Source organism: Anser cygnoides, chromosome 4 (genome assembly GCF_040182565.1).
Source record: "Anser cygnoides isolate HZ-2024a breed goose chromosome 4, Taihu_goose_T2T_genome, whole genome shotgun sequence".
Classification (NCBI taxonomy): Eukaryota; Metazoa; Chordata; class Aves; order Anseriformes; family Anatidae; genus Anser; species Anser cygnoides.
In genome coordinates, this window is record NC_089876.1 from 77,530,127 (window position 1) to 77,539,799 (window position 9,673).

Here is a 9,673-nt window from a genome sequence, read left to right on the forward strand (position 1 = left end):
ATCTGACCTACCTGTAAATCAGTGAAGTATGGACACAGTTGGGAAAACAAGGTAATAACTCAGACTGAGACAAGGGAAACAAAGAAAAGCTGTCAGAGTGGAAGTTTTATAGGTGAATTCCTCATAGTGAGGTTGGTGCACCTATCTTGTTTATATTTGCAGTAGTGATGGTAGCACGAGAATTAGGCATATAATAAACTTACAGAAGCAATAGTGTCAGAAGGTTACACAAGAACACCGTGGCTAAGGTCTGAAGTTTTTTTAAAAAGGGGAGGGAGGTAACTTCGTAGTGTGATGTGGAAGAGCATTTGGTTAAGAAGGCACTCTAAAAGCTCCTCTGTTGAAAGTGACAAAGGAGGGGTAGCAGGAGCTTTGCCTGAACACAGGGTGAGGAAGAGCCAAGAATAAGATACAGCTGTCAGAAAATGTATTCCTGGATATTTTGGTCAGTACGTTTTTACTAGAGTCATGTAACAACTCATAACATCACACTGATTTTTTTTAATATAAAATTAATAACCAACTCAATCTGGTACAGAAGAGGCTTCATGGAAATGAAGCTTTTATGGAAGCTGGCTTATCAAGGTAGAATGAAGTCATAGGGCAAAGCACCAGGGTAAATAGGTTAAAACTGTCTGATAGTAGCATTAACCTGGATATTAGTAACAGTTTTTAGACACTGATTTGAGTAAGATTCCGATGCAGTAGAATCAATGACAACGAGCACTGTAAATAGCTTTAGGATAAAGCTTGATCGTTTCCAGAAGGGATGCTATGGGATGATGCTCCCCCCTGCAAGACGGGGAGCAGGTCTCACCCGGCTCCCTGGCACAGCCACAATGAAAAGCTGAGCTGAGTTTAGCACCTGCCCTTCCAGAGACGTCAGCACATGGTGGGCACATTAAGTGGTCTTCAAAGATCCTGTTTTCACTTGTTTCCTCTGTTCTGGTTGTCAACACTTTGCAGCGCTGTGTGTCACGCAAAGAGCTTATCTAACCTCATCTTTGCTCTGACTGGCTTGTTTTACTAAAGAATACATTTTCAAGGTAACACAGTTTATAGTTTGCTTAATACTGATCTCTGTTTCCTTTCTGCTCCTCTGTTTTCTTAGTACAAAGATATTTACCTACTAGCTTGGAGGCAGGGAAAGAAAGGGTGATATTATTTCCTATTGAACTACGAAACTGATATGATCTGTGTTTGCATCGTTAGATTGGAAGAAAGAAAGGAGTTAAACAATTAGGCTCTTAAGTCAAGTTATTGCTAAATTCTGCTTGCTTGCTTCTGCCTTGCTCAATAAACTGTAAATCGTAGTAACGTGCCCCCAGCATCCTAGCTTGGACATTCAATTACTCGTGGCCATAAAAGCTGATAATCTCCTGGTCAATGATGCAAGCAACACTTCCCACTTCAGTTAACCGAAATTGCTCAACAATTACAGCACCTTCCTCCCCTTTCACACGCAACCCAGCAGCCCACAGACGTCTGGGCAGAAGCAGCCTTTCACAAGAGCCATGGTACGAGGGAAACCTTTCCGGCGCTTGTTAACAATTCCAATCTAATCCCACTCACCAGGAAAACCACAACTGTTACCACCTCAGGGCTTCTGCAATTGGACCAAGTAACTCAAATGCAGTTCCTCGTCAGTAAAAGTGTAATCTGCAAAGCAACTGTTGCAGGTGGCGTTAGCTGATGTACTTCATCGCCTAGTGAGCAAAGAAATGCAGGATTAGGAAAACGTGGAGTCTGAATTCAGCTTTAAAAGGAAGGATAGCCCAAAGACTAGAGGTAAAGCCTTTTTTGCTTTTGGGTAGTGCATCAAATAACACTAATTAATTCCTCCTTACCTTTGCTGAAAGAGGAAGGCTTGACTCTACCTCCCCTTTTGTAAAGGTGGAAGGAAGAGGGGCAGAAGTAAGATGGATCATTTAAGGAAATCTCAGAGTTAAATGGGATGGCATTCTGAGACCAGTGAGTTTATACTGCTTCAACCTGCATGTAAAAGCTTTCCATCTCTGTGACATGCCTTTCAGAGCACAGGGTCCTCCGGAAAACAGGCAATCGCAGTGCAGGATGGTACTGCGAGCTTGTTGGTAGGCAAGGGTAAAACATTCGTGTATGCTTTCTTTAAAAACACATATGTACCTTGTTTGTGGCTGAAGAGAACACACAGAAAAGATGTAATTTAAGAAACTCTCTTCCAAATAACTTGTTAGACATGATACTGTGTCAACGTGGGCAATGTTACTGCAAGGTCATTAGTTATCTTCCACATGGCACTGAGTCCACCATCCCTGAGCCCTGATCATGAAGGCAGCATGTATTATTTACTTTCCCTTAGTACCTACAAACCTCTATGCATTTGGTGCTGTAAAAGCCAGTTGTAAGAAGTCGTATCTGTTTCTAAAGGCTGATGGCTGAGGAAATGAAAAAAGACAAAGGGTTGAAAAAAATATTTTTCTTGTGGAGATGTGGAAGGGCAATTGGTGGGAGCTGAGACTTGTCTGAGATCTCAGAGAAGTCTACGGGAGAGCTAGGAATGGAGCATGGTTCTCCGAGTCCGAATTTACTCCTTCAGCTCAAAGGTCTGTGAACCCTCAGCATGCTAGTTTCCCACTCTTGCATTTTTGCTGGAGAGCCACACTTCAGGAACTCATTTCAGAATCTGTGAAAATGTAGGTAACCAGCCTGAACTCAGCCCAGTAACAAATCATAGGTCCTAGTTCCAGTAAGAAGAATAAACGTTTCTACTGGCATGAAATGATATTGAAGAATTTTAGTGCACTAATGGAAAATTGGTTATCCTGTGCATGAGAGCCTCATTCAGCGATACAGCTCTTGCTCAGGAAACAGGCTGGGATTTCAGGATCTGTTATTGGGCAAAGTTATAAACACTCCAAGTATCAGCAAGTGAGATTTGACTGAAATAACTGAAGAAATGGCACCTAAGGGTGATGTGGTAGAAAGTAAGAAGAAACCTGCCAGTTGACTGACAAACCTAGTCATCTTTTCTACCTGATGAAATACAGCAGGGGTTCATTGGCCACAGCTTGGTGCTTCGTTAAAAACTCATCACAACAGTGGCAGCAGCACTGTGAGCTGTTCTGTGTCATCTTCTCAGGGGAGCGCAGGGGCTGTGATGGAAATGGCCCAGATAGTGTCCCGGGAGCTGGGGGTCCTCACCTCGCTTCACCGTCTGATCATGTAAACACGAAACTGGTCATGTAAACACTCCTCTTTGTGAATCTAACATACCTGCTGTCACCACTGCCTCCACGTGAATGGTATGAGTGAGGCAGCCTACTGAGTATGGCTGGAAGGACTTCTTTTTGTCTTCAAAATGAATCAGATATGAAAAAATCAAACACATTCCCAAATTTGCATTTTTATGGCTGTTTTGAAATGAGACACACAATCTTGCTTTGACTGTGTAGGTCGGTACGTATGTACCAATAACACTTTTTTACTCTGAAAAACGTCACCTTTCTAACAGAATACTTATTTTCTTAGTGTTACCTATTTACTAACTGGAAAAGGTGTTATAAAAAGTAATTCTTGCTCCATTGGAAAACCTGTAGCTCCTGAAAAGCTACTGATAAAAATCCTAGGCATAACTAACACTATGTTTGCCCTAGCCCCACTTCTACAAGGGTGTGTTTTCCCTGAGATACACCAGACCCTTTTCCACAGAGACTTTGTTGCTAGGTGATCTGCCCCGAGATAAATCAGTGCTGCTGGGCGGGAGGCACTGTATTGTTTAAAGCCACAGCATTTCGGTGATGGAGCACTTGTGTCAGTCACCCACTGCCGTTAGTGCCTAACCGCCCGTCGTTATAATTCTGCAGGTGAAGGACAAAGAGAAAAAGCAAAGAGCCCCACGACCGCTTCAGTCTGACACAGATACACACAAGGATTCCCCTCCACACCTCCCAAAACTCAAAAAGGATTCCCAGAGGTGCATGGGTGTCCCTGCATGATCACCTCTCAGTAAGTTCTCCAGCTAATCTAACCTCAGTGCTGCAAGTCTGCAGTCTACTTATATAAAAATATTTGAAGAACAATCCTTTTTCCATTCTGGATCCTGGGTGTTGCTCGCTTTCTGTGGAAGGGCTAGAAAGGTGCACAGTGCAAGACGTCAGCAGAAGCCTCGTGTTGCCTCCTCTCGTAGGATCTGCCTTAAGCAACATGCGCTAGACTGAGAAGGAAACCAAACCAGTTCGTGCCAGTGGCTGCGGCAGAAGTTCTGGGCTGACACCAGGCCCACCAGAAACCCTGAAGTAACCACTGTAAGCCAGAGGAGAAAACTTCAAAATATATATATCTATATTTATGCCACTTCATCACATCTTTTAGGAAGAGTGCCGTGCCTGTCCCTAGGTACCTCATAACAGGAGACTGAAGCTAACTGTGCAGAGTTAACAGAGCTGCAATTTGAAGTAAGGACTGTGGATGGAGGCATACAATTTAAAACACACTATATCCAAATGCGTATATGTTCTATTACCACCACAAGGGTGTTTTTAAGAAAACGTAGCAAAGAGCAGACAACCTGTCTCACCTGTCATACTGTTCTTTCTTTCACTATTCAAGTGTGTAGGAGCCCCTCTACTGGACCAGGATCCTACTGCACTATCCAGGCGTAACCAAAAGGCAGGCCTGACCTCAGATGTAGCTGTTTTGCTTTGTTTGCCCCCTAACAATGCTTTAAAATGTCATGTAGGAGACTATAAAATTGCCACTGCATTAAACTGCTGTGCCCCAGTCCAACAGAGGCTGCTTTGGCTTCTCCTCTGTGCACCTCCAAAGAGGCTGTTTTATGAGCTAGCGCAGCCCTGAAAGAACAGAGACCTTTGCACTGCTTGCTTGCTCTTTAAAGATGTGATGCGCTTAGTGTGGATGTAATTTCGAAAGCTTGAGTGCTATAACACTTCAGCTGTAAGCACCGAGGTGGAACTGGAGTAGTTGCCAGTGTGTTGTGTGACCTGAAGTTCTGCAAAGGAGTTGTCATCAATAGCGTTAGTAGGAAAAGCACCCTGGGATCATTGCCTCACACTTAAAAGGAAATGGCAGGTTCAGAAAGGCATCAGTTATACTCAAAGGATGTTTTCTTGCTCTTAATTAGGGAGGTGATGAATTGTAAGTGACACTACACTTCCCACTTTTACCTTGGGGAATTAGCAGAATGAATAACTATTCTGGGGTCTAATACGTGAAGCCTGAAAACTTGTATTGTCAAAGATGTAATATTTAGCATTCTTCTACATTCATTTCTTCCCAGACCGTCTGTTATAAGAGCATCATTCCAGTGTCAAACCAGTCACTTCCCCTAGAGAACTCATTTTACATGCCAGGGTAAATTTAAGATGCTAGTGTCCCCAGTACACCGAGCCGATCGTTGTGTGTTTTGTAAGTTCTGGCTCTGTTCTTTGCTTTTGAACTCACAAATATAATAAACTATCGCCTTTGTTATTCTCAGAACAATTTAAATACGGGGCAATCCCATTCCACTGAGGATGCTCTCCACCCTTGAAACTTATTTTCTTTAAAACCTTTAATGCCAGTTCCTAACTGCATCCAAGTAAGCTGGAGAAGTGTTCCTATTTTAATCAAGGACACTGTGTCGGGGTCTTTCAAGTTCACCCTGTAACCAAAAGAGTTTCAATACACCTTCCCACAGATAAAACCAAAGTGAAGAACAGAATAAAATTAGAGTTCATATTTAGAGCACAGGAAAGCAAACTGGTTTGACAGAAGCAGATTGCAGGTAAGTGGGGACAGTGCTTGCTCCTATCTCTCCCTGGTCCGCTCAGTTACTGCCCCTTCTTGCTAAAGCACACGTGGCTGGGTTTTGTGCTGGTTCTCTGAAAGGTTTCGGATTAATGAGCAGCTGGAGATGACAACAATTTAACACAGATTTATGACAGCTAGAATGGTTCGACTGGCTGCGCTCTCATATTTCTGATCGGCTCCCAAAATTGTGGCTGTATTTGAATGTCCTGAGGAAATTCCAAAGACCTTAACACTGGTGGGTTGGCCTTTTATACCCTTTACAAAAATTAAACATAGAAGATACAGTGGTAAAGAACTATTTGTAATAAGGGATACAATTGCAACAATAAATAAAGCCTGATGCAGAAGTGCAAGAGGAATTTGATTTGAAATGGGTATTTCTAAAAATAGGGTCAAATCCTGCTAAAATTCCTTCCTAAAAATGAACAGGCTTACTTCACTTTGGTACCTGAAATGCTGATTGAATGTGACCTCTTTTTTCTTTCTTCCTGGTCCCTAAAACTTCCTCTGTTTTTCATTTGCCTTCCAGAACAGTTGCCAAGGTATCGGGAAGACAGGAATAGCCACAAAACAAATTGTGAGTTCATGGTTTAAGTGATGGCTGACTCCTTCCCAACAAAGCCAGCCTAAGAGAGTGCCCGAGATGTACTGGAAATCTACTTGGCTGTTGTGAGTAAAAGGGCCTTATAAAGCATTCTCCCTTGAGATTCTTTAAAACCGTGGTTTTTCTTAAAGCCATTAAGACATAGAAAGAACAAATGACTAAGGAATCTTATCTTGGCATGAAAATGTGCAGTGGGCAGAGTGCCAAGATAAAAAAAAAATCAGTATGAATTCATTTAATGAATATTCCGTATCTGAGCAGCTGTGCACTGTGGCAAGGCAGCTTATGTTGCTAAGAATATGGCCATGATAAAGGCGCCATATAATTTGCTGTAAAATGGATGTCCGTACTAGCGTCCTTACTGTGCATTGTATTTTAAAAGCATGGCAGCTTCTTAACATACCACGTGCAACTTAATGTTAGGCACGGAAGGAAGCTGTTTACTTCAAGAAGCGCTTCCTATAGCAAAGTTTGTGTGTGTGTTTACCAAATGAGACTTAATCCAGTGCACTCTTGCTCCTTCCACTCTACTCCAGTGAAGGAGATGGCAACTGATGTAGCAGCCCACGAAGGTAAGCAACTCTCTTTTTATTTTTGGCTTGTCCCACTGCTAACATTGACTCGTCTTGCTCTGGACATCAGTGTCACAGCAGAATTAATGCAGGAGAAAACAAGCCAATAAAGCGCAGAATTATAACCACAGAAACAAAGAAATCGTATGTGGATATTCCAGAAACAAAGGTGCTGTGCTTAAAATGAGTTGTGGGAGAAAAAAACAGAGAGAGAGACAAAAGCAACAGGAAGGTATAGTCAGAGAGACACTGGTCTGTTCCAAAGACTACAAAGCTGCATAACTCCTACCCCACCAGGTCACTAGGAAAACATCATAACCACTGACACCACACCTTGGCTTGGCCATTTTTTCTTTTCTATTTTTTCCAACCAATTCCTAGACATTTCTCTTCCCAGTTTGGTGGCCCATATTTCACAGTCCAGGGGACTCTATTAGAAAAGGTCTCCAATTGCTATGAAGAAGTTTATGATCGCCTGTCAGGTTTGACTACTGCAACATTTTTCTTTGGGATAGGAGCAGCATAGGCCTCACCAAAACACTAATTCTGTGGAAAACAGCATCATGAAGCATCATATATTCCAATAATCCTTTCTGAAACCTGTATCATATTTCTCTGGAGTCACTTTGATATGCGTCACCTTCTGTAATTCATTTCTGATTGGCTTTATTTCTCCTTCACACTCATTCTCACATCCTCTATGCAATCCCTGTAATGCACCTTTCAAGGCTGACCTCACATTTCCAGGAAAAAAAAATCAGAGCTCGGTTGGCATTAATTTATTATATTCCTCCCACCTTTCGCTGCTCATTGCTGTTGTAGCAATTGCCTCCTCTTGGTCCCAGCATGTGTTCAGCATTGCTGATAGATAGCTAACTTGGCAACTGATTAACTCTTTCACTGCTAATATACCACTTGTGGCTTCATTAAATTAAAGGTAGAAACCACAACCGGAGGCACAAGACAGACCTCAAAAACTCCCTTTGTCAGCACAGATGGCCCCTTAATTACGTTTTTCAAATCACAGCAAACAATAGCAGAGTGCTATTTCTCTACTGGACCCATCTACCTTCATCCTTAGCTGTAAGTTCACCCGGACAGCTTCTGTACAGAAAGTGTTTACTCTAAAAGGATTTGCCTCCTTTGGTAGTATCCATATGGTACCTTTTTATAGCGTACGCCTTCCCTCATGAAGAGCTGCAGTGATCACATAGGCAAGGTTAGCTTGTTTTGACTGTACATTAAATATCCCTTTGCCTGTTACAGGGAAGGTAGGTGCAACCTCAGGGCAATATTGCAGGCAGAAACTCTCTTTTTGGTTGTATCTTCATCAGCAGTAAGGAGAGTACAGCAACTTATGAGAAAGGTGACTGAATGGCACTTGAACAGCCTACCTTAGAGACCAAGGAAGAAGCAGAAGAGAGGTCCCTGGCTGTATTTGCTGTCTTGAGGTTTAAATTGAGAAGAAGAAACCAAAGGCTTTTCAAGAATGCAGTGCTCTGGGTATCAGTCTGGCACCCCTTGGGTTTAATATGTTTATGGAAGATCAATGAGATGATGCAGGGTTTGGCACTGTGTGTCCCTGGTACGTTGGCACGTTTGTCTTACCCAGCTGACCGAGCAAGAGCCTGTCTGGTCTGAGCTGTGATGGATGCCGGTGGGCTGGGCTGGTGGACCAGACGAGATGGGAACCCAGCTCTTCTCACGTATGGACAGTGTCCAGTGTCAATGGGATCTTTAGTAATCGGCGATTCCAACCTCCTCACTGCTGTGGGAGCGTACGCAGTAGTAATGCTATTTGCCTTTTCTCATCAGCAACTAACTTAAAAGAGGGCAACAATTTCTTGTGGTTACAGGTCACTTTTTTTTGTTGGGTTTTGTTTGTTTGTTTTGGGTGATCATAATTTTTGTATATATAACTTCAGTGTTCACTTATCATGATGTGTTTTGCTGGGGTGCTATAATGTGGAGCCAGATAAACTGAAGGTGGTGAAGAGAAAGTGAGTTATCTTGCTAAATCGAATGGTACCAGTGCTTCAGATATGTTTGACAGCCACTCAGTTGGTATCTGAATGACATTTACTGAGTTCACTCTTAGTAATTCGAGGGAAACCTTTTTCTCTTTTGTATTGTGATGCCCATAGCCAACAGGAGCCTTGAGATGAACTCCTCTCCTCGGAAGTGTGATTGCTGGCAATGCATTTTCATACCGACCTTTGGAGACCTGTAATATTTTTCTTTTAAATCCATACTGCCATCAGCTCTTCTGGTCTTCCATGACCACAGGAAACGACATCCACTGGGTTAATAAGAAAAGTGCAGAAGAGTTTTAAAGTCACTGGCTAGAAGAGCTTTTCCTGGAAATTAAACTGGCAATCTTACAGTGAGGACAGCCCTGTATCTGAACCATTAAATAACTGGATAGGTTTCATTTTTCAAATATCTACTGTGTAAGGTAGACATTTATGGTATTTGCAGCAGAGCGCAACTGATATGATTTCTGTCAGTGCTGATTTTGGACCCTTTCAGTGTGGGGCAATAGCATTTCTTTTACATATCATTTACTTTGTTATACCGAGTAACGCGTGGATGTGCAGTGTGCCCTCCACATGTTGTTTGTCTCACTGTAGTTCTCAGAAACGTTTACCTAGAGCATGTCGATGCAGTGTCAGTTCTGATTTTTTCTACATTTGCCAGAAATGTTGAG

General features: G+C 42.5%; 1 long non-coding RNA gene across 1 annotated transcript; it reads left to right on the top strand.

The window, feature by feature from the left end:
* Positions 1-1,680: 1,680 nt before the first annotated feature.
* Positions 1,681-6,432, top strand: LOC136790762 (uncharacterized). Its single transcript, XR_010831300.1, has 3 exons — positions 1,681-1,788; positions 3,846-3,987; positions 6,320-6,432. It is a non-coding gene; the product is annotated as an uncharacterized lncRNA (long non-coding RNA).
* The last annotated feature ends 3,241 nt before the right edge of the window (positions 6,433-9,673 follow it).